The sequence below is a fragment of the Podarcis bocagei genome (genome assembly GCF_964188305.1).
Source record: "Podarcis bocagei genome assembly, chromosome: 3".
Lineage (NCBI taxonomy): Eukaryota > Metazoa > Chordata > Lepidosauria > Squamata > Lacertidae > Podarcis > Podarcis bocagei.
This window is the reverse complement of record NC_138127.1, coordinates 43,943,305-43,969,663: the sequence shown is the minus strand read 5'-3', so window position 1 is coordinate 43,969,663 and position 26,359 is coordinate 43,943,305. Positions and strand designations below refer to the sequence as shown.

At 40.2% G+C, this 26,359-nt stretch overlaps 1 protein-coding gene and 1 long non-coding RNA gene across 12 annotated transcripts in view; one reads left to right on the top strand and one right to left on the bottom strand.

Annotated features, from left to right (window-relative positions):
* Positions 1 to 26,359, top strand: part of PTPRK (protein tyrosine phosphatase receptor type K) — a 335,265-nt gene that overhangs the window by 214,823 nt on the left and 94,083 nt on the right. The gene's annotated exons all lie outside the window — the stretch shown is intronic.
* On the bottom strand, positions 10,535 to 21,925 carry LOC308583669. The gene is made up of 3 exons (XR_014006332.1): positions 21,841 to 21,925; positions 17,750 to 17,786; positions 10,535 to 10,804 (listed from the first exon to the last, which is right to left on the bottom strand). It is a non-coding gene; the product is annotated as an uncharacterized lncRNA (long non-coding RNA).

Here is a 26,359-nt window from a genome sequence, read left to right as displayed (position 1 = left end):
TAAAGAAAGTCTTCAGGTCCCTGTTTGTTTTGTTTGTCTGCAGGATGGACAGAGGGAAACATGTATGGACAAGTAACTCACTAAGCAAAGACTGAAGCCCCAATAGTGGTTAGAGCTGGTGAAATTGAAGATACCTTTGGAAAACGTAAAATATTCAATAGGTTCAGACTTACCTGTGCCTCTGTGCTGATAAAGTTTACCTATGCCCCTGTGGTGATCTTTATCATATTCCTCTGTCCTTCCTCATTCATGAGCACTGCTCGCATATGTTGAAGTCATTCTGTGACAGCTACTGCTGTATATAATATACTACTGTATATAATAGGTCATTCAAACCCCATGATTCCTGCAATCACTACACAAACACAAAAAGGATACACATGACTTAGATAATCTTCTGCTGGCTTATGCTATACTGATTTTAAAAAACTGTAATGCAGCAGTGCCTAATGTCAATGTCTCTTGCTGCAGTAGACAAGGTGGTGCCCTTCAGATGTTCCTGGACTCCAGTTGCCACACCTCTAGCCAACATGGCCAATGGTCAAATATGCTGGCATCTGTAGTCTAAAATTGGCTACCCCTAGTGTCTGGGATAATTTATTCCAGGTAGATATGAGAGAAAAACCAGGGAAACAGCAAATTGACTTTTAGTAGAACTTTCTTAATATTTCATCCCTTTATTCATAGCTACTTGGATTTATCTGGCCACTTCGATTTGAATTATTGGTATTATATACTTGCCTTAAGTTCAATTTGAAGTTTTCCATGCGTTGCTTAATGAAATATCACCACTGAATGAGGTTTGCATTCTACTTAATTAGGTTTTGTGTTATGCCTGAAAAATACCTATGCAGGTTGAAATTTTTTGCATTCTTTATAATTAATTTAATTGTTTTTCTTTGGGAAAGATTCATTTAAAATCTAATTTAAGGGGGGGGAAGCAATTCAGAACTGTCCTATAATAAAAATAGAACTAATACAGCAAACAAGAAATCAATTTTTGTATTATAGTTTTGCATAATTAGATAATGTTAACTCTCAGCGTTTTCTGAGAAATAATAAGGCGGCAAAACTTTTTTGTTGTTGTTGCATTTAGCTACATCATATTTAAGTTGTGTTTGCAAAACAGACACAGGAAAAAATGTATTTGCATATTTGCTAATATAGGTACTAAATCTGAACGTTAGATTTTCTGGTTGGTTGGGGTTTTTTTTATTTTAAAAAGTCTGCACACTTGTAACAGTTGGATCTCCAGCCTGCTCTCTTTTGCATATCTAGTATTGCTAGCTGGTTGATGAAATGCTCCTGATTGTCACTACAGTGTAAATGAGCTGGGAATTATTTAGAAACACAACTTCATTTGCTCTAGTGTGTATTTGGAAACAAAGCTTTTTCTGCACAGTTTCCACTGAGCTTCCCCTTTTCACCTCTGCTATGCTTTTTGCTTTATTTTGGGTTTCTTTTTAGATTATTTTTTCCTTAATGCCAGACCTTTTCAAATCATATGGGTCTGGAAAGCAAATTTCCTCTCCCCTTCTTCCCACCTTTAACCTAATTCTGTGTCACACACTGAATGTTTACTTTTCAGCTGGCACTGAATAATATATAATTTGTATGCTTTCCCTCGAGCTTTTCTTTGATGCTGTTTCTTTTGTCTCACCTTTCTGCAGGTAGAGGTTGGTTTGAGCAGATAGGAAGAAAAGAGAAAAAGGCAGAGAGTTAGGGGGTACTGGTCAAGTGATCAAGTAGTATCAGACCTTGGCTGCTTAAGGAAAATAATGATCCGGGTTGATAGAGAGAGACAATAGGTTGGATTTCTGTGCATGTGATATAGCCAACTTATTGTTGGTAATTTCCTGTGAAGGATACGAAACATTTGAAAGACGAGGTGGTTGCTTATTTTCTCTAAATGCAAAAGAAACTACCAGCCCTGATACATACATCATGGTGACCTAAATACTGGTGGAAAAAGTAGAGTTAACTGTTGTTTCTTTACTTTCCTATCTCAGTAATGCTACTGGGTTACTTGATGACTGAAGAGATTTCAGAATCAAACAGAAAAACATGAGACTTTTCAGAGTATGGTACACAGACCTGAAAAAACATTCATTAGACTGTTAGATCTTAGCCCACAAATTGTTGAAGAAGTCCACTACAGTCACCCATTGTGTCTGGTTTGTAAAGGACTTTGTGGCTAAGGTTGTCCATATTCATTCTGAATTAGACACCACTGAGCAGCTTTCCTAAATCTTGGGTCCCCTGATAGGGTGCAGTCCTCATCTTTCCTAGCCAGCAGGGCCAGTGGTAACAGGAGTTGTAGTCCAACGATATCTGGGCACCCAATATCTGGGGAAGACTCCCATAGCTGGGGCAAAGCAAATTTGTCCTTGCCTGTTTATCCTAATGCTGTGGACATTTTTCTATTTGTACAGTCCAAGTACTGTAGATGGGATACTTGGAGATGTAAAACCATAATCACCTGTGCACATACCTCTTCTCCTCCTTGTTTGGTTAAGGCAGCCAGAGGTGGACTTGCCAAGAGTCTAAGGGCAGTTGTTGACACCTCCCCCGTGAGAGGGAGTTGTTCCAATTAGTCTAAAGGAGGCAATAAGATTATTGGGTCTTAATTCTAAGTAGATATACTTTCGAAAGAAAACCCCAAATAATTTATTGCCTACTGTGTTGCATCCAACATTCCTAAATCATACCTGTAGCTCTGTATTTGTGATTTTAAGTTGAAATTTAAGCTAATGGTGCCAGTAATGTTGGAGCCAATAGATCATTTTCTTTACCTCATACTTTGTATTCAAATCCTGTAGTGGGACCACCCTTCTGTCCCCCTCCTCCCGTGCAATTTGACATAGGAAGCAAATTAATTGGAGTCTGGTAGTTTCAGCTCATTGCTGATTACGATAAATCATGATAAGATACTGGAAATGTACTTGGCAATCCACATAGGCCTTCTAACACATTAACTCTCAATAACTCATTAGTCAACATTTTATTTCTTTCAGATTTGAATTCTGGTCCAAAGTGCTCCTTTGAACCACCATTTTTCTTGTTTTGAAGTCATTTGTTCTACTAATCAAGATATTTCAAACTCTGGAAGTTTGTCCTCATTGCAAACCGCTTTGTCTTGTCCTGTCCAGCACACTCCTCTGAAAGTGTTTGAACTGAATAGTGTAATAGGCACATGCTGCTGGCAGCAGGGTTGCATGGGTAATTTTCACCTCTTTGTTGCCGGACCCCTGTAGTTACTTGAAGGGAAGCCATTTTTCATGTCACATCATTTTGGTTTCTATCTGTATTTTTTTCTTTAATGTGGCAATTGTAACCACATTCATAATGTAGCCTTCCACAACGTGGTGCCCTCCTACAACTCCCATCAGCCCCAGCTCGCATGAACAAAGGCCAGAGATGATTATGATGAGTTGTAGTCCAAAACATCAGGCAGTACCAGGGTGGGGATGTCTGTTATGTTTTAGTTTTGATTTGTTAGCCATAATATTAGACTGAACTGAGCTTTTCAGATATTGGCACCCATAGAAATGCATTTTTATGCCCTCCCCAGTATTTTATTTCTGGTGCTGCCACTGCCTGGACACCACAGTTTCAATCCTGCTTCTTCCCCCAACCCTGCATGTTAAACACAACCATGCAAGTAGCATAATGTGTAACTTGGTCCTCATACCATTGGTCTCTCTAGTTCTGTGCTTGCTATCTGCTCCACCCAGTAGTAGTTTTCCCAGGGTCTTGGGCACAGCAAAATTCCAAGCCATGAACTGAACCTAAGAAGTTCTTCATGCAGGGTTTTTTGTGGCTTATGTTTAAAACTGATACAAAGCTTCTTTCTCTTAATAAATGGGATGACCATACTACTGAGCGATAAAATATAGGGGCTAACTGCTAAAAACGAATCCTCGGTGAAATCAACCATTGTGTTGTTACTCATTTTTCCTGAAGTGCAATAAGGCATGAGATAGAACGAAAACAATTAATGTTTCCTCTCTTCCTTTCAGTGATCTAGATCAGGTTGGACTTTTGAACTATGTTGGAGCTGAATCTGGCAGCAGCTAACTTGAGTATTGTATTTTGGATAGTCACTTTAGTCAGCTGAACTTTGTTTGCACATGGCTGCAAATCTGTGGGTAGCGAGTCGGGTTACCAATTATCAGGCAGTGCACTTATGAGATCTTGTTTCTGAAGTACAGTGAAAGGTAAACTTCTAGTTGCCATGAATCACTCTCTCAAAGTTAATATGAAGTATGACACTTGGCCAACATTCCTGCAGTAGATTCTTTTTCTTTCTTTCAAGAGGATTGGTGTTCTAGCCAAGTTCAGGAGAAATATTACCAACTGGCAGGAAGAGCATAATTGTTGCTGTATTTTTTTACATCTTTGTTATAGGTTTTTATTGTGTTTCTTGTGTTGCAAGGCAAGCTGGGCCTGTAGCACAAGTGCAGTGAGGGTAAAGTTGGATGTAGTTAGAAAGAGAGGTTTCCCAGAGGGCTCCCATACAATGCAGTGGTACCTCGGGTTACAGACGCTTCAGGTTACACACTCCGCTAACCCAGAAATAGTACCCCAGGTTAAGAACTTTGCTTCAGGATGAGAACAGAAATTGTGCAGCGGTGTCGCGGCAGGAGCGGGAGGCCCCAATTGCTAAAGTGGTGCTTCGGGTTAAGAACAGTTTCAGGTTAAGAACGGGCCTCCGGAACGAATTAAGTACGTAACCAGAGGTACCACTGTATAGCCCCCACGCCTAGTGCTCCCCCCCCCCGGGTATTCAAGGGTATGCAGTACCAGCACCTTCCTCCCCTCCCCCTCCAAAATCTTAAAAGTTGTATGTAACAATGGTAAGTACTGGCACCTTTTTTCTTGAAAAAAGAAAAAATAGCTATGCCTCAGCCCTACCATATTAGTAACCCTACCCTATTAGATCCAGATATTTTCACTTATGGACTAAGCCACATTAGTGACAAGACATAGATAGAAATTAGATTTATCATTCACATTTGGTTCTTCAGTGCTTTGCCTGCATGAATCCACTTTTATTACACATTTCTCCAGTCCAGTATGCCAAAATGCACTTCGAGAAAACACCTAGACTTCTCATGCAGTAAAACTTCCTAAGTTGACTTCAGTAGTAGCAGCAGATCTGCACATGTGTCTGTGATACTTCACTAAGATGAGGGAATCTTCATCACAGAGGATCTTGGGCGTCCATACTGGTGGTGAGCACAATGGCAGACATACTGTGAGCACGAGGACCACACACTGAATCAGAGTTAATCTATCCTAGGGTTGCCTGTCCACCTAGCACTCCTGTCCACCTAGCAGTTCGAAAGCACACAGTGCAAGTAGATAAATAGGCACCGCTCCAGCGGGAAGGTAAATGGCGTTTCCGTGCACTGCTCTGGTTCACCAGAAGCGGCTTAGTCATGCTGGCCACATAACCCGGAAGCTGTCTGCGGACAAACACCGGCTCCCACGGCCTATAGAGCGAGATGAGCTTGCAACCCCAGAGTCATCTGCGACTGGACCTAATAGTCAGGGGTCCCTTTACCTTTATTAGCCATATTGAGCTTTTTTTTTAGGAGGACCCCCAAAATGGTGAGCTTATCAGTTTTGATCTTAGCTCATAGTGTTATATGACATAGATAGCCAAAATCAGAAAGCTGCTTTGGGAAAATACCTCGTGGGGTTAAATGCCCTACAACAGGGGTGAGAAGAGGCACTAGTTGATTTATGGTAGACTGCCTGCTTTTTCTGGTTGTAAGGAATGCTGGCCTAAGTGGATTTTGATCTAATTGCTTTGAAATAGTTTACCGTAAGTGATTTGTAAATGGAATTAAATATAATCCTGCTACTTACATTGTTAATCAGAAATGCACACTCATATCACTTAACAGTTAAGGCATGACTGACCTTTGTGGAGAGATCCTGTTAAGGGAGTCTTGCTTAGTAAATTAAAAGCATGCCAGTGGACATGGGCATAGCCAGGATTTTTGTTTTTGGGGGGCAGAATCTCAGTTTGCTATGTATTTTTATTTATTTATATTGATTTAGGGAGGCAGCTGCCCCTCCCTGTCCCCCCTAGCCACACCCATGCCAGTGGACCCATCAAGTGCAGTGTTGTGTGTGTAACAAGGTGTGTAACAGATTGATTGTACTTAACAGGACTTTATCTTAAGTGTGTCAAGAAATGCATGCAATTAAAGCCAATGGGTTTGAAAGTGCTACGTTTTGAATGGATGGTGTCCATTCTCTCAATCGCTCCACTTGCCAGCTACACTGAGGAATAAGAGGCTTTGATCTCAGTACACAGTACACAGCACGGTGATCTGGTTAATAGCTGTGATCTCAAGCTAGCTGTGGCAGCACACAACTGCTTAGAATGGAGTTTCAATGTGCCATCTGCTAAGCCATTGCGGTGACTCAAACTGTGATGGTATATTGCTATGGTAAGCAAATACCTTGATGCAGATGCTTTGGATCATGGTACAAGTGATTAGTTTCCTTTTTCTCTTTGCAATTTTGGGTAACTTTTAAAAAAGCCATTTTTATTTAAAAATTCCTAAAATAAAACTCCATATATTCCATATATTAAAACTAAAATATGGCAACTCCATATTTAATCAAAATACTTAAAAAAATAAACAAACTGTCATTCCTGCCAGATATTGTCATGATTTTTACTGACACTTGAAAATGTTTCATATATTTCACTGGCATTTCTGCTCAATTTTCTTCAAAGTCAGGAAAGTATGATTGTGATGACAAAAACTAATTTTCAACACAATGAAGATTACTAGAAAAATTGAACTCCAACAGAAATTGGAATAAATTGTTTCTAACCATCTCATGATGGAAATAAGGGAACAGGTTGAAAAGAAGTACAAATTATCAACTGCAGGAGTTCAAAATCTATATCTTTAATTATCCTCAACAATTGATACAGTTTTCACAACTGAAAGCAGTAATTTCTGAATATGCACATTATGTAATTGTGTAGTATACCCATCATATATAGTTTCTTATCTTAGTTTAGATTTAAGCATTATGAAGAAGGTTCAATTACTACTGCAAATTGCATCAGAAAAACTGCTTAATACTGCAGTTGTAATTTGCTTCCAATGTATGTTTGCAAGACCATGTGCTTAGTATTTCTTACTAAGTAACTGCTGTGCCTTTGCGGGTTGGCTGTGTGGACGTGGTTACCACACACCATAGCCAGCTGATCTAGGAACATTATATCTGATATGACATTAGATAGTGACATTACATCTGGGGTGTGAGGGTTTCTCTGCAGCTGGCGTGAGGATTAAATGTAGCAGAGTACACAGTGTAGGGAAAAGGACGATATGATCTCTTAGTGTGAGTTCCAAGAAACCAACCACTTGTGGTGAGCTTCCTGGTCTGTGAAAAGAGTTGGACTTGTGGCTTAGTATAATAGAACAGCCCTATGTATTGTGCCTAGCTGAGTCAATCTCCCCCACCCCTGCCAATTGGCTGGAGAAGGCGGGAGAATAAGGGAATTTTCAGCCTCCTGCTCATCATCATGCAACCAGTGCCAAGCTTCTTTGAGATTCTGCCAGGTACTCCTGGAGTTGCCATCTACTCTGGAGTTGAGTGCAGGACTCCAGGGTTGTTGCTGCCAGGTTGGATGGCTGAAACAAATGTTATTTCCTGGATAAAAGCTTCTAGCTTTATTTATCCACAATTCTTTTTGGAAGGAAGGGCAAAAGATCAACCTGGCTAATATTTAAGCCATGATCAAAGGCAGGGGAATTGCTTGAGTAAGCACAGTGTCTTCTAGCTTGAATATATGAGCACTTGAATTTTGTCAGACTTCAGTTCTCACAGCACAGAAAGGAGGCAGTTTGAGTTGTTTTGGCATTTCATGGCACTGTGTTATCTTTGTTGTAAGTTGTGAAACTATTTTGGGTACCTTAATAATTAATGTTTAAAAACTGGGGGCTCTGAATGCTTTTTGAAATAATGGAAATATATTGCTTTGTTAATTTTAAATTTTAAAAATGTCTATTTCATTTAAGTTGGCTTAATCTTATTGATGCCACCAGTAGGATTGAAGTAGTTTTGGAATCATATAGTCATAGAATTGTAGAGTTAGAAGAGACCCCGGGGGTCTTGTCCAACCCTCTGCAATGCAGGAACCTCAACTAAAGCATCCAGGACAGATGGCCATCTAACCTCTGCTTAAAAACCTCTAGTGAAGGAGATACCACCACATTCCACTGTCAAAGAGCTCTTACTGTCAGAAGTTTTTCCCTGATTTTTGCCGGAATCTCCCTTCTTGTAATATGAATCCATTGGTTCAGTTCCTACCCTATGTAGGAGGAAAAAACAGGCTTGCTCCCTCTTACATGTGACAGCCCTTTAGATATCTGAGGATGGCTATCATATCTCCTCTCAGTCTCCTCTTATCCAGGCTAACCTGCCCAACTCCCTCAACTGTTCCTCATAAGGCTTGGTTTCCAGACCCTTGATCATCTTGTTTGCCGTCCTTGGTACACATTCCAGCTTGTCAACATCCTTCTTACAATTGTGGTGCCCAGAACTGAACACAGTACTCCAAGTGAGGCATTTCAGACTAAAACAGATGTGCACAAAATAAAGTAAGATTTGTATATTTTGAACATGCATTTGTAACTGTTTCCGCTAAACATGGATCGAATAAGAGTTTTTGCAAACAATAAAGGAGACCTGACATTGCAAGTTTCCTCTTTTAACCATTTAGTTGAAGAAAACCAAAAAGCTTGTAAAAGTATGGCTGATACAGCATGTAATCTTATTTCTGTAATGTCTCCAACATATTCTTCTTGTCCAATTAGACAAGTAGAAAGAGAGAGCTGGGGATCTACATTTTACATCTGAACACTGCCCGAAGCCTGCATACCAAGTTTCATTCCACTATCTCAATTTCCAATGTAGACATCACATTACTGCCTCAAGGGAGATAAAGCATTACAAACAAATGGAATGCCAAACAGGTGACTTGAATCAAAGGCCTCGCTGCACTTGTCCCAGTTCTTGTTCCTCAACAATGTGCTTAAACAAGTTTCTTTGATAACATCAAACAGAACCATATAATGCCCACAGAAAGTGCCTGTGGATGATATCCCCATCTCTAAAGAAACCTAATAATAAAGATCTGTAGGATGGCTCTACTCACAGGAAACAACAACAAATGTTCTCTCCAGGTCATTAAATTAAATGGTTGCACGCAGTACGGGCCACTTGCCTCATTCTGTACCAAACCTTTCCAGTTCTGTGGAAGCCTAAGGCTCCCAGGGGATGCAGGTAGTGTCTAGTCTACAAGAGAAGTTGCCTCTGCAGGGTGTTAGAGCCAATGGAAGTCTGGAGGGGCTATCTTGACAAGGGTAGTTAATGTGGTGCCCTTTAGATGTGGTTGAACTTCCTGTCATCTCCAGACAGCATAGATGATGGGAGTTCTAGTCCAGAAACATCTGGATGGTCCCGTGTTGGCTACCCCTGGCATGAGGGGTGAATGAGCATTTATTTGGACTCCCCTGCTCAACAACTGAGGGCCCCAGTCCTGCCACTCACCACCTGGCCTAGGACGGGGCCTGACAGGCTCCATAAAGGACCATTGCTACTGCCACTGCTGTTGCTAGGCAGAGAGGGCTCCGTTTTTGCTGTGTGTTTTTTTTAATTGCTGTTATTTTTTACCTATGTAATTTTCAACTGTGATATCAATACTGTATTCTTAGTTTTAGATTTTGATTTATGTGGAAATTGTTTTCCATCTGGTTGTGTATGTTTTTGATGTGGTCTATTGTTTGACTTTTGTAATTGTGTAAATCTTGTCATGTTGTATGACACCTTGAGCATTGTTTTTAACTGTGGAAAGGCGGCATACACATAAAATGTAGGTGGTGATGATGATTTTTATTAAGCAGGATTTATATACTGCGTAATCATCAAAACCTCTAAGCAGCTTGTAGAGCAGGCAAGATTCAGGCTGAAGTTAAGAATTCATGTAAGACGTTATTGTGATTTGTGCACTTCGTTGCACAACAATATTTATAAATGTACTGGTTTTCATTTTTGTAAATATTTTGCAACATTCTCATTTCCTGCCTCTGTAGGATTGGTGCTGGATATTGTGCAGGCAGATCCCTGAATGTTTGTTCCACATGAAAGGGCTGCTTGGAAGCAGCTCAGCGGTTGCTTAGGACTACATCTTTGCTGTGAAATAACTAAGCATGTAACTCTACCAGAGTGACATGCATCTTAAGGAACATCCCTTTGAAATTCCATTTAGAAGTAGCTCTTAAGATAAGGCTATTACTGCATGTAATGCTTGACTATTGACTTTAATTAAGACATACATTTCTTAAGGGTCTTGTGGAAGAACAGAAGGCATGAACCTTCTGGACTGCATTCCCTTGTGGATGAGGTAATAAATCTGACTCTTACCTTAGTACAATAAGCAGTATTCTAACTATGCTGTCAGACGTTTCACCACATGCACACATCTACAGCTGCGCAGGCAAGCAAGAGACTTTATTGCAGTGCAAGGGCAAAGTCTAGGCAGGCATTTGGGGAGAATGCAGACCAGGGATGCTGAGGGGCAGTGGCCTGGGGAAGAAATGAGGGTTTGCAGAGCATTCTTCAGCCACACTTCAAGTGTGCCTTTGCAGTGGAACAGACCATCAGAAGAGCCCAGCAGTTTGGATCTTCTTTACATGCCCCCTTGCCTGTTGCCATTGCCACCTCTGCCATCACCTCAGGTTGGGGACAGCTAACAAAGTGGAACCTTTCCCAGCCAGGGGAGAAAGTGGGGGGTCATGGAGAGAAATAAAGGGAACAAGAGACAGGCAAAGGTTGGCAGGGTCCTTTTTTTAAATTAAGATCTGATTCACCTGGTAAATATTTAGGATATGGAAAAGTTTATAAAATTAACAGGTTATTTGTCACAAGTTCACCTGAAAAGTTTAAGAGAATGACAATTGCTGTTTGTTTTTCCACTTTCCATTTTCTTGTGGGCAGGCTCTCAGAATTCCAGAGCACACATTTTAAATACATTTTTTAAAACTTCAAAATGCAGCACATACAGATGCAAGAAATTCCTCTGAATAAATCCTCTATTTCTGTTTATAAAGGACGATATTATTTATCTTGGTGACAGCCCTAAAGATAAATTCGCTGCTAAAATCAATTCAGGCTTTTGACATTACGGTGGTTGAAAGGTAGTCACTGAATGAAGGACAGCAAAGGCAACTTTGTGGAATTCTATTTCTATCCCCCGCCCGATGAATCAAGAAAAGTTTCTCTCTCTTCTTCCCACCTCTCATAATTTCCCCCGATAACATTTTATCATTACAGAACCACATTGAGGTTCACAGACAGAGCAGTTAAAGCTGATTAAGCCCAATTCTATCAGCGGTGGGCCATTCATCCTCTCCTTCCCTCCCCTCCCTTTCTGCCCTCTCACACCCAGCGGCTATTTAATGGGCTAGGTTGAGCAAGATTTACATCAAGAGCAGGGGGCGTAGGGTTGACTATTGCCATGTGCTGTCTTCTCCATCATAAGCACATACTCACAGCAAAATTGGGTGGACACCTTGGGCACAAACGGTAGACTGCAGTGAATCACAAATGGGGAGAGTGCTGTTATTGTGGGTTTCCCATGGGCATCTGGTTAGCCACTGGAGAACAGCATGTTGGGCTAGACAGGCCTTTGGATTCATCCAGCAGGACTGTTCTTATGTTAACAGTAGTTGCAGGACCTTTTTTTCACCGGTAAGTAGAGGCAGAGTGGGCAGGGCGGAGAACAGTTTTTCTTCTACCTGAAACACTCTGTTCCAGAAAAGCCATTGCCAGCTGGTCTGCTTTATGTTGTGTTTTTAAATAATGATGTATCTGGTTCTTCGGCAACTGTTCTTGAGGGGGGGGGATGAAATATTTATGCAGTTTTTGAGAGATTTGTATTCATAACTCTATAGTTTTGCCTTGGTCTCGCTTGCTTGGGTGGAAGTAGTGCTGGATTTGTTCAACCTGGATGCTATTTATTCATTTTACTTCATTATACATAATACACTTGTGCTAGATCTTAAGGCCTATGTAGACTTTATACTCTGCTAGAGAGCTTATCAGCTTCTCTGCAGGCTGCTCAATTTGAATTTCAAAACTGGAAATGAATGAATTTGTGTTGCGCTTTTTGTGTTTTTGCTCCAAATTCCTCTCCTCTTGGTATCATCACTCATGAATGAAACGCAAGTGTATAGATTGTTGTTTTCAATGGCTGAAGAGTTTCCGATACTGTTCTGATTGCCAGTTACTTCCACTTATTTCTTTTCCACTACATTTTTTATGAGAAGGTTTGAGAAACGGTGGTAGAAATATATCACAAAAGTTTTGGAGTGGACAGTGCCAGCAATGCCTTCCATTTTTCAAACAGAGCAAGCATCTAATTGGTCTTGTCAGTCTGCCTTTGGCCCTTGACATTAATATTATCCAATAAAACATATCTGCTGTCTTTGCAAGAGAGAAGGTAGACTAGCAATAATAGCAGGCTGAGCTGCATTTTGATCCTGGTGCCCTTTAATTGCAAGCTTCCTCCCCTTGTTAAGGAACCCCCATAGGAACACATAGCACAGTTTCCTTTGTTTTCCTTACATAATTTTTATATTATCTTAAACACTTAAGGGTTTCAAGTAGCTCTAAAGCAAGACAGACTGAGTTATTGGGAAGCAGCCACAGCACAATGAAGCAAAAGTACATTTGGTTTCCAGAATAATACTAATAGTGATACCCCCCCAAATATTAAAAGTAATAAAAGACCTAGAGGGGAAATGCCTTCACTTGGCACCCAAAAGAGAAGAGAGCAGAGTCAGCATAGATAAACCTCTCAAGGCAAGAGCATTTCATAACAGTGATGTGCAAGCCCAAGGCTTGCTGTAGCAAATGCTCATAACACTAAACTATGATTCAGTGTTGCATGCAAATCATATTTACAATTAATGTTCAGGCCAAAGATATATGTACTCTTAAAGCTTGATGATTCTGTAGTCTAAACACCAAGTCAGTTGTACATGCATGCACTTGTGAATCTAAATAGCAGCTGTGACAAACTTGCCCTAGAACTACAATGATTATGAGATGCAGAATGTTTTTCCCCAGCATGCCACACACAGCAGCTGTTTAGGGACATAACATTTGGGACAAAATTGAAAGTAGCAGAACTTAGCAGGATGAGCAGTAACATAGGACTAATTTGTTTAAGTTTGACAAATGCTTTTAGCCTTGCCCTTTAATATATAGCTTCTTGGGTAAGCTCTTGAGTGCTTTCCCTTAAATTACTGAACCAAAATTTAACTGCGTGTAGTGCTTTGTAATTATTTGGCTGAAAAGCTGGTGTGACCTTTAAGGAAAGAATGCATATGCATAAATGGGCCTGATTTATTTAAATATTTTATACACAAACTATTAGGCAGGATAATATTTTACTTCAGGGGAAAGACTGGAGTGAAAGGGAACAGCTAATGACACAGCTTGGAGCCGCAGAATTCAATTATAAGACATTATCACAGCATTAGTGGGCTCTAATTTGGCATTATTAAATTTGAGGTAAGGAGATTTTTTTGTTTAAATGGTTAATTGTACTTTAATTTTTGGGACTGGGAGTAAAAATTATTCCATGCAGCTTATTATATCTTTGTTTTCCTTTCTCTGGAATAGAAATATTGTCCACTGTTGTCCTATTGTCCTTGTAGGTGTCCAAAGGCTTTTTTAAAATCTGCGTTCATATTGAGTACCTTCAACAACCTGTTGCCCTCCAGATATTGTAAGCTGCAACTCTAGGCTGGGCAAAGACTGTGTTTGAGGCATAGATTCAAAAAGAATAATAGCTAAGGAGCTATAACCAATTGACTGAGTGATCTCTTTTCATGTGTAAGAGTCCTGGTCCTAGTATTTGAGGTTAAACCTGGGATAGCTTACCCATGGTCCTCTTGAAGTTTCTGAACTACAGCTTCCAATCACTCCTGGCCTTTGGTTGTGCTGGCTAGGGCTGATGGGAGCTGCAGTTGAGCAACATCTGGAGTACCACAGGTTAGGTGCCTCTGAATTAAAGGATCTTGGGTTGTACACTCTTAAGTCTGAGGAGGCAGGACAGGTTAAAATGGACGACTAGTGCTTTGTGTCCCTCTAATTTACTGTGTGCCTTTAAATTTGGAAGAAGAAGAGTTTGGATTTGATATCTTGCTTTATCACTACCCTAGGGAGTCTCAAAGCGGCTAACATTCTCCTTTCCCTTCCTCCCCCACAACAAACACTCTGTGAGGTGAATGGGGCTGAGAGACTTCAGAGAAGTGTGACTGGCCCAAGGTCACCCAGCAGCTGCATGTGGAGGAGCGGAGACGCGAACCCAGTTCCCCAGATTACGAGTCTATCGCTCTTAACCACTACACCACACTGGTGTTTGCCTGAAATCTGTTGGTCAGTGCAGGCAATCCTAAGCTAAATAGATAAACAAGGCAGTTTCCTATATTTCTCTCCAGGATAAGAGACTATCTGGAACATTCATAGTACTCTGCAGTTGGTTCTCTTTCTTTATCCTAGTATTTCATGTTAAGTCAGCAAGGAAAGCAAGGGTGTGTTATGCTTTTGTGCCTGGCACAGAGTTTGGATTGTGGCCATAATTGGACACAGTGGCTTATCTTTCACAGTCTGAATGGGTGCCAGCATTTTCTGCCACTCTTAACTATAAAAAGATTTGATGATTAGAGAATCTTTAATCCACAGTAGCAGTTTTGGGTGTCTGCATTCAGCTAGAAGGGATTTCCCCCTGTGGCCGATGGAAAAATTGTTGGGAAGGAGAGAACAGACTGTTTGTCATACCGAATAATATGTGCGTGACACATAGCACTTGCTTCCGACTTCTAAATAAAGAAAGTATACTGGATTTCTGCACATTAATTCTCCAGTGACTTCAGGCTTCTGTTTCAAAATGAAGGTGTGCACTTCAGAAGGCCACTTTGCTCATTTTAATTTAGCCAATGGACCAGTGAAATAATGCACTGTGCTAGGAGCATCCCCTTGTCTTGTCAACTGTCTCTCCCCCCAAAACCCCCCAGCAGCCCAAAAGATGCAGAAAGAGAGAGCACACACTCACAACCTTTACTTTTCCAAAGTATATGCATACAAAAATAGATCCCATAGCACATTGAAAGCACATTGGGCAGTTGTTGGGCTAACAGGTCAGTGCAATAACTCCCACTAGTTCATTCTGGCTAGCAGAAATACTTGGACTGATGGAACAATCACTTTAGGACAGCACTGAATTCCAGTCACAGAGCTGAAAGAGGAACTGGGAAGAGCACTACTCTTGCAACTTCCTTCTTCGGCTTAATATACAGTGGTACCCCGGGTTACATACGCTTCAGGTTACAGATTCCGCTAACCCAGAAGTAGTGCTTCAGGTTAATAACTTTGCTTCATGATGAGAACAGAAATCGTGCTCCGGCGGTGCAGCAGCAGCAGCAACAGGAGGCCCCATTAGCTAAAGTGGTGCTTCAGGTTAAGAACAGTTTCAGGTTAAGTATGGACCTCCGGAACGAATTGAATACTTAACCCGAGGTACCACTGTACTTGTTGAGGAGGAAGGTAACCACCATGATCAAGGAGGCAGGGAGCATCTGAATTCAACTGAGCTCAGAGGTTTTGCAGCGGATGGCATCAGTGGTGTCGCTGTGCCCACATGTGTTGCATTGGCAATAATGCATTTGTGTGCTGATATGCACATGCTGCAGAGCCCTATGCAAGTGGACTACGCTGTCCTCAAGCTACTCTTGAGAGTCCTGTGACCTGACTGGAAGGTGTTCTGACCTGTGTTGGAACTTGCATGTATTTAACAGACCTTTTCCTCACAAAACAGAAGGGGGAAAAACAGATTAATTAAACTCAGGAAATTAAATATCTGTAACTTTTGATCAAAATAGGAACCTAAAGCCCAGTAATGAAAAGATGGGTGCTTAAATAACATGCACACACAAAACCCTTGATCAAATTTAGATAGAATTAATTAAGGATATAATATTCTGTCACTAAGCTATCTTGAAGCTTTTGACCTAAGTTGCAATTTAATTTCAATACTGTTGATATTGAAAAATTCCTCACAGTTGGAGAAACTAATGCAGCTTGGCATTGTTAACACTTCTTGCTGGGCTCTCCTACTGGCCTTCTATATTTAGGATTAGCAAGACAATTGTTGCCATAGCGTGGATTTATCTGATGACACACATATTGCATATTAAAATAAATGGCAAAATGCTGTTTTCATTTCCTCCAGGTTGCCCACTCCCACCCCTCCAGATCCATACAAAACTAATGTACTCGACTGGTTTAAAGCTTTCAAAAAATACATGGGCAGAAGTTGTATCTCTGGGGAGGACGGTGTGTGAAGCAGCCAAAGGAATGTCAAACATGACCATCACACAGCAAAATGTGTGCTTAAATATGCTGAATTTCTAAGTCATTAAATGCAGTTAAAATATCTAGATTATATTGTCTCTTTAGCAGCAAAGCACTTTGGCTGCCTCAGCTCTAAAAAAAGTCAGAGCTACAGCACTGCATGTGCATTTGGTCACTATTTTCTCCTTCTCCACTGCAAAGTGAGATCTATGTGTGAATCACATTACTGCATGTCACCATAGTTACTCAGGTGCCCACTCCATGCAACTGAAAAACTACTCTCATTGTGTCTACAGTGTGTTGAAGCCACCTAAAATTACCTAGCCACCATTTACTGTGGTAACATCTGATGTTTGTTTCTTTGAATAGATATATTTGAAAGAATGACTTCATTTTTAAGGTGTTCTTTCTTCTACAAGATGCATGTGGAGCATCTAACATGAATTCCTAAACTGTAGTTTCCTATAAGAAACATTCAATAAGCTGTGTGTTTGAATACCATTACCCTTCCTGCTGCTTAAGACACTCTCTCAATTAGAAAACTCAAATTCTGTATCCATCCTGACAATCTGCTTTGTTTCTCATCATATTTATGTGCCAGCTGTTCATGACTTTGACAAATGATGTCATTACCCAAGATGGTTGGTCCCCATTTATCTTTATTGCTGTTATGCAAAGTGTCCAGAACAAGAAACTAGTAAGTGCTGACTGGATCTTTAATTTGGAAGGCTATGGTTGGTTACCACCATATAGGGCCACATAGTATCTCTGAGTGACTTATTTAGCAGTCCTAGTTCTGCCTCACTGAGGAACACTACATTTGGGAAAGCTATTTAAAAGTTTGTAAAAGTCAATTAAATATGTATATGATGATGCAATTCAAATAGTACAATTAACAGATGGCAGGGACAATTGTGTATTTATATTTCTGGGCAACAACATTTGGCAGATATAATTATTTTACAGGTGTTAACTGCCCTTCTATTAAGAAATGGTACATCACAATAGATGCTTCATAAAGTCAACAATTTATCCCTTCCATGAAAACCTCCACAGCTAAATTCAGCATATGCAAGTGTACTTTCAGGTTTGAAACAACAGAACTGAAGAATAGGTGTTGAATAATTTTCACACTGGTGACTGAGAAAAACACCCATGTCTTTCTTTTTTTAAGAAGTTAACAAGTTACAAAGTACCCATAAGTACAAGCAGATAGATTTTTGTGGGTCATGAACAGCTAGAGAGAACTAGTCTGGTTTTGACATAGAAGCTGAATTAATACTAATACCTTTACATTTGACGCCTTGGCATTCACCCTCTTCTCCCTGCATTGAAAAGCATATAGTAGAAGTTATAGAGATATGGAGGTCAGCACCAATCCTTTGTTCAGAAAATCCTGCACTGCTTCATCATGTATCTGTCTTTGTGGGCATATTCTCCTTCATGCTTTACAGACCACTAGTCTTCGACAATTGACATTGGAAATCAGGTGACAAGTCTGCTGTCATGTACTGTACTAAGAAAATACCCTCTATAGTCAATGGGAAATGAAGGAAGATACCTTACTCAGCACATAGGTTATCCTGAATGATTACAGTACAACTAGAATCCTAGTTGCATATTTAGGCTAACCATTCACAGTCCACTTAGACTAGTCTCATTTAGTGTTGCCACACCATATAAATGGATTTGTCCTTGGAAGATAGCATGAAATGCTTCTTATCATAATTGCCCATTTTTAGATATGAGTTGATAGTACTTTTTTAATAGGGTTGTTAACCTATTAACTATTTTAGTTGATGAAGCAGTAAAAAGGCAGCTGATCAGTCAGCTAAATTTAATATTACCAAAACCCAATATCAGTGCTTTTTAAAGATATTGAAGGAAATGTAGCATGACTTGAAAACAAGAGCTATCATCATAGTTAGAACAAAAGGCCATTTTAAACCCCCCCCCCATACTGTATTGCAATTAGGGATTAATGAATCAGTCTATTTTTCATCTCTCTTGCTTCTGCAGGTGCTCATCCTAAACCTGTTCAATCCCAATTCCACTAATAGGCAACTTAAAAAAATTATCATGAAATTTACATTTTACTATATATTTTTAAAAGGACGCGGGTGGTGCTGTGGGTTAAACCACAGAGTCTAGGACTTGCTGATCAGAAGGTCGGCGGTTCAGATCCCCACAGTGGGGTGAGCTCCTGTTGCTCGGTCCCAGCCAGCCTAGCAGTTCGAAAGCACGTCAAAGTGCAAGTAGATAAATAGGTACCTGAATTTCCCTACCTTTACCTTTGTAAAGTAGCAAAATATATTAGAGGGATGGTGAAAGACACCTTCATGTAAACCCAGGAACTATTTATGCATGTTAAATTGCTCATATAAGCTAAAAAAGTGCAAACAGAGCACTCCTGTGCGAAGCTCTTAGAAATAGTAGAATGAGTAATAATGCAGTAGCATTATTCCCTCAATTTTTGTCTCAAATATTTGTGTGCCTGCAAAACATAGCCTCATTTTCATGGCACTTGAAAATTCCTTTAGCATTTTGGTAGGTGGGTGCTTTGGAGCTTACCATATCATTACAAGATAGCCAGGTGGTGTATGTTCTTTATTCCCAATAAAGCAAGGGTCAGTAATCTGTGGCATTTTGGATGCTGCTAGACTCCCAACTCCTATCGTTCCCATGCTGGGACTGATGTGCATTGGAGTTCATCAACATTTGGAGTGCCACAGATTTCTCACCCCCTTGTAGTAAAGTCTGAAAAATAATTTGCCTTTTACATTAGCAATCTACTGGGTGTGGAAAACAATGATGTCTATAACTATTAGTTAGGCGGCAGGAGGAATAAAGGATTTGTAGATTTTAAAAGTGTTTAGGTTTGTCTAGCACCTACTTAATTTGGGTACCCAATGCCTTGGCAGAAGAAAGCCGGCGGTCCACATGTTATTATCATTGAAATAAAGGAAAGGGTAATGTTCCTTGATTACATGTGTTCTACTCAAATTATTTGGTCAATAGCCAAAGAGTTACTTTAGGGCCCAGTGGCATTTGTTGTTGTTGAACTAGCAGAGTTACAAACTCCTTTTTAAATTCCCCTTGCATTTCCAAAGCCGCTGTTGTTGTGTAGTGGTAGGTTACTGGTCAGGAACTCTGGATCCTTCCTGGGCTGGTAGTAACACTGCTCTAGATCTTGGGACCGTGCTGTTTGTCTTAAAATTCACCCTGTCCAAGGCAGGGTGTAGAGAGGCTACCTTGCCCTTGCAGCTTGTAAAAATGCCAGCCAGAAGTTTTAATTCAGACTTTCTGCTGCAGTTTCCCCATCTAAGCACTTGGAGGAAAAATGCCAAGCATCAGTCAGAGCTCTTAATGGGCCTGGAAAGCAGTGTGAAGAGAGCAGTGTTGGAGCTTCGAACAAAAGGAAATTAACTTGACCCAAAACTCCTTGTTTTAACTACATCCATTCAGTACTTCCCTCTCTCCCCCATCTCCCGGATATTTGATATCCTTGGTTTTGAAATACAAGGGAGAGGGCTGCCAGCAAAACTTTGTCTCATTTTCTTTGACTAGAAATCACAGAAGCATGTTAAATGAGCAAAAAGGATTTGATTTCACAGACATGTCTTTATGTTTGGCCTGTGACTCTAATTTGAATTGTCCCAAAGGAGGTTTATATGTCTTGCAGAAAAGAGACCAGTTTTCAAGCAAAAGAAGGACACAATTGTTTTTTGCACTTGAACACGATTTTGCTCTGTTCTGTTTATGGTGGAAGACAGCATGACCCACTTTTCTGACTCTGGTGGCAATATGATACTTGAACAGAGACAGTACAGATTTTTTTAAAAAAACAACACAAGCCACCTAAATTATGTTGATTATAATATCAAACAAATGTTTGGGTAATGCAATTATGAATAATTATGAATAATTTACCATGCAACAACTTTCGTTAGTGGCTGTGACACCTTCCCACATATAGTCACTGACTGACTAATCTCTGTCTCCTAATTCCTGTGTTTGGAATACATATGGGAGTTGGTACCATGTGGGGGCGTCTTATATATGGTAAAATACGGTATATACATCAATGCAATTTTGCCCAATCTACATATTTTTATAAAGCAGTTTTCTGTAATACAGTTTTGTGTGCTATTTTCAGTAATATATGTACACTTTACCATTTTTGCATGTATTAATTGGCTGGAAAACTACTTTTCAAAATTCAGAGAAGTGTGAATTCTGAAGGATGGCATATTGTTTCAGAAAGTGTTTTATATAGGTTTGCCTTTAATTGCAAACTGAATCAGTTTTCTCATCCATCAAAAGTGTCTGCTGAACCTTAGGAAATGATAGCATTTGCATGTCTCGTTCTTGTCCAGGACCCACAGAGACACCAAGTCTCAGAACACATGCAGATGGCCACCAGAAAGAAGCCTACATTGCACTCTGGGGTCTTCCTTCATTGAATAGCCTCCCTCTTAAAAAGCATGTGGTTTTGTGTTATCAGAATCAAGCCTGTGGTTTGCAGCTTTCTAGAAAAATGGTGTAAAAGTGCAACATTGATTTGTTTATGATTTTCTGCAAACCCTCGGATCTGCTTACAAAATATGCTTATGTTAAACAAAGCTCTTCCTACTGTATGTAAAAATTAAGTTATTTAGCATATGGTATGCGTTGGTTGATTTGATATGTTTCGGCTCACATTTGGCACTTCTCAAAATTCCGGAAAGACATGCAGATTAATTCATGAAAGCAAACGTGCATGTTCCCTCTGGTATATTTTAAATTAGAGAGCAGACCTCCAGGTTGTATTCAATGCAATTTTCACACAAGTTTGAGCCTCCTCCACTGCAAAACAAATATTGGATGCAAAAACAAAAATGGCCAGCAATCGATACAGATGGCAAGATTTCCCCTGATAATGACTATGCCAGATTTCTTAGAAACAGTCAAATAACTCTTGTGTCATTCACCTCTAAGTGCATGATGTGCACTCAGTTTTCTCATAACTTCCAGTCAGAATCAGTTGGTCCATTCCCACCCATCTGGCACCCGTCATGAAGCGGCTCTAAATGGGCAAAGATGTGGGGGAAAGGAAACTGCATGTCTTCCCCTTGTTGAGATCCATGCGCCCCAAAACATCCCTGGAAGTCTTCTCACTCCAGTTGTGATGCTTTGAGTCACATGTTGCATCGTTCCCCCCTAACCTAGTGCCTTCCAGATATTTTTTAATACAACTCCCATCACTCCCACCCAGACTGATGAGAGCTGTTATTCAAAACATCTGGAAGGCACAGTGCTGGGATAAATTGGTTTGGAGCTTCTTCTTTTCCACATTTCCCTTAATATATGAACCAGCAGTCAGTGTGTTAGATAGAATACCTGATTTTCTGGTCTCTTCGGGCCCGATGGTTCTATAATTTGAAGACTGACACTTAGAAGCAGCAAAGATGTAGCAGCTTTGGGGGGGGGGAGGGCGCGGAATTGATGCTGCCCGACTCAATTGCTTCCTAATGTTAAAGACAAACTAAATACCTTAGAGAAATAATCTCAGAAAATGCTTGTGCCATTTACAATTCAAGCAAAGGTTTTCTGGCGTTGGTTTGTATTTCCTGTCACATTTTTTGTTTCTTTGCTGTTTCATTTTCATGCTTGTTGACATGCTCATTCACATTTTATTACACCAGATAGGTTTGATTCATCTGGAGGAATGAGTTTAAAGAGGTCACACCTTATAATCATGCTAGCATTTCCACTCGTTGAAGGCTATATATTTTCTTTTTAATTTAAATGCTGGAAAATGCTCTCGGATTACTACACCTAAGCTGAGGAAATCAATGGAATTTATTATCAAGGGATGTCTAATCTCCACAGCTAATACAAGACTGCACAGCTATTGATTACAGGTGAGGGATACACAAACTGTTAATCATGAATGGAGGCTGCAGAATAAACATACCATCAGATAAACAGACAAGTAATTGCCAACAGTGCAGTTATATCTTTGTCTCTTTGCTCTGTCTCTGCAGCAGGGACAAATACATTTTGCATGCATAAGTATATGCGGTAAAATATACTGATGATCCCCTGGTTTCTGTTGAAGCTATGATGAGACTGCTGATCTTAACAGTAAGTCCCCTAGATCCATAAAGTTAATTAATAATAATAACTAACGATAATATCCATAAATTAAGTCAGGTGTTTTCTTTAGCTCCCCACAGACAGTAACAGATTTAGTCCTTTCACCTGGAAAAAGGAGAAAACAAAAAGCTAATAGTTTTTCACAAACTCAGAAGAAAAAGAAAGGTATAGAACCACTTCACTCCTTATGTATATTTTAGGTAGGCGATTCCTTGGATTTCATCTCACCCCTGAGATTACAGTTATGTAGAATTGGTTGCATGTTGGCATACTGGGTCTGTATGTATGATGCATTCTAAACTTAGCAACCATGGAATGATGGGCAGTCCACTTGTGAATCAGGAACAGGTTAAGCAACAGGAAGCAAAGAGTAGGAATAACTGGACGCCTGATGGAGGTAGAAAGTGTAGTCTCCCAAGGATCGGTATTGGGAGCTGTGCATTTTAACTTGTTTGAAAATGATCTAGAGTTAGGAGTGAGCAGTGAGTTGACTGAGTTTGATGATTATACTAAGTTGTTCAGGGTCAGTAAAACAGAAAAGGATTGCAAACTTAATGAACAGGCCATAAAATGGAGAATGCATTTGGTGCAGACAAGTGTATAGTGATATATATGTTGCAGTGAAAAATCGTAATTTCACATATACACTCATGAGATCTCAACTGGCAGTGACTGACCAGGAACAAGTCCTTGTGGTCAGAGTGGATACCTCAGTGAAGATGTTGACTCAGTTTGCGGCAGCTGTGAAAAGGCAAATTTCATGCTAGGGATCATTAGAAAAGGAATGGAAAACAGCCAGTACCATAAGGCCATTATACAAATCTATAGTGTGACTACTGTGAACAGTTCTGGTCATAGCACCTCGAAAAGGATATTGTAATGGAAATGGTTCTGAAAAGAGCAACCCAAATTATCAAGGTGCTTCCTTATGAGGAAAGGGACATTTTAGTTTAGAGAAAAGGCAAGTAGGAAGCAACATGATAAGTATATAAAATTAGGCACAGGATGGAGAAAGTGGAGAGATAAAAGGTTTTTTCTTCTTTCTTAACACACTAGAATTTGTAGATATCCAATGAAGCCTAATGATGGAAGATTCAGCACAGACAAAGTAAAGCACTTATTCACACAATCATTGTTAAACTGTGGACTTTGCTCCTACAGCAGATAGTGATGGTCACAAACTTGAATTGCTTTAAAAGAGATTCAGGCAAGTTAATGGACGATAAGGCTGTCAGAGGTTACTAGCCATGATGGCTATGCCCTGCCTCCATGGTTGGAGTCTATGTGCTGCTGGATAACAGTTCTTGGAAACTGCCGGAGGAGGGAGTTTTCATGTCCTTGGATCTTGATTGGTCACTCTGAGAACAGGATGCTGGACTTGATGAGCCACTGATTTGATCCAATAGGCTCTTATTTATTATATTCTTAACAAGCCCTTTATGTAGATATCTTTCCCAGTCTGCATTGGTACTGGAATTGCTTTTAGATGTTTTAATTGCTTGCTTCCCTGGGCTCCTTTGAGAGGAAGAGCGAGATAAACGTTTTAGCAACAACGGCAATTGTTGCTGCACTACAGTGGTCATCATCCTTAGCCAGCACTGTCAGTGGTCAGGGATGCTGGGAGATGCAGTCCATGTTGGTGCAAAGAAAAAATAGGTACAGTGGTACCTCGGGTTACAGGCGCTTCAGGTTACAGATGCTTCAGGTTACAGACTCTGCTAACCCAGAAATAGTACCTCAGGTTAAGAACTTTGCTTCAGGATGAGAACAGAAATCGTGCGGCGGCAGCAGGAGGCCGCATTAGGTAAAGTGGTACCCCAGGTTAAGAACAGTTTCAGGTTAAGAACGGACCTCCGGAATGGATTAAGTTCTTAACCTGAGGTACCACTGTATAAAAGGAGAATTCCTAGATGCCAGGATCCTGGTTTGGGGCAACTACTCTTTGGTGAGAGAACCCCAGCAGAGATTTAAAATCGCAAAACATGCAGCAAAGTAAAGTGTGGAAATATAGGCTGTTGTACCTTAAAAATGTGCCCGTGTGAGTTCCAAAACTCCCTGTTCCCCCAGCATTTAAAAAGACCCCACGTTTGGTAAGTTTAAAATTGGTTTACTTACAAACGCTTCAGAGGTCAGGCTCTTGTGCTTTACCATATTTCAGTCAAAAATGTTGCATAGGCGGTAAAACTTGGCTTAGTTGCAAAGTGATGAAAGTTCCTAAATTATTGGTATTGTAACTCAAGAGAGGATTGTTAAAGCCATTCAGCTAAGAGGCTAGCAAGCAGCTTTGTCTTCACATGTTGTGCTGCTTGGATGGACTGGGAACAAAGGCTTTGTTACCTAGTCTCTCCCAAGGTGAGCTAAGCCTGGCCAGATAGAAAGCTAAAAACTCTATAGTTTTTAGCATTCATGCATTAATCAGACTTAAGCATGTTGGTTATATGAGACTGGATATCCCACTGTCCAAAAGATTTGAAGGGCACCATGTTGACTCCCCTGATTTAGAGCATCCTGGAAGGAGATGTGTACGGCAGCTTTTGACCCCTAAACCATCTTTCCCCCCCCCCTCCTTTTTTGAGAGAGAAATATTCATTCTTGTGTTTTTAAACCGCCCTGTGATCCTCAGATAAAGGGTGGTATATAAATATAATAAATAATAGAGAATATATTTGATCTCAGGATGCTTGGAACATGTTCTCTGTTCTTTCTGGGACAATGCTGTATTTCCTTTGTGCAGGGGATCTTATTATTCTGTGCTGTTCTAGCCATCCCTTCCTTAATCCTAGGTTTGCACTGCTTTGGTGAGTCTTAGATGTTCTGGAACATCACAAAAGATTACTTGAAAAACAACCAACTGGATATTTACTTGTGAGCTACCATCTTGAATTATATCCTATGCTACCAGGATATGCGGGCAAAGAACATGTCTGTACTTAAAGGTTAGACTAAAGTAGAAAGGAAATAATTCAAGCACAGTAACTCAGAAATGACCTAGTTGGTCATTGTCATTACAGTTTGACTTATCATAGTATGATTCAGCTCTTGTAAAGTAAACCAATATTATTGTTCTTATAGTGTGGAAGGAGAGAAGAGGTTGACAGAAGTATGGCAACCTTGGCAGGTTTGAGGTTGAGAAAAAATTTGATCCTGTAACTTCCAATCTTGTAGGTCACAGTCATCGCTACTATGCTATGTATGTAAGAGGCTTTTCCAGTGTCCCATGAACACTAAGTTGTGGGCCAGTAGCAAGTCACTACGTACCATGCTTGTGAAATCTTTGGTCTGGCTCCTGATTATGTCTTGCAGTTTGAGAACAAGAGAGCGCAAGGAAAGAAAAACTGCTAAGGCATCAAATATTCTTGCTGTTCTCTTTATCGTCATCCTTTGCCTTTGCTATGAAATTTGTTTCATTGTTTTCAATTTCACACTGACAAATGTGAATGTTATCTTTTGACCAGAAAAGCCACTTCCTTTTATTTTAGATAAATGAAACTGAAATTGTGCATTCTGATCAACCTATGGGATTTCTCTTGAAAAGCGGCAACAGCAAAACACTTGTCATGCTTGAGTGTCCTATCCTTGTGTACATCTTTGAGAAATAGCCTTTTTGTCACAGGCCCTGGGACATACTCTGCTTTTCTTTGACTGACAGCAGGTAATGTGTTTTATCATTAGAATTGGTTCTGAGGAGATGCACGCAGCTCTCCTTTTTTCTTTCCCAACTGTGGAGGCCTTTTTGTTTTGAAAACAATCTCTGAATAAA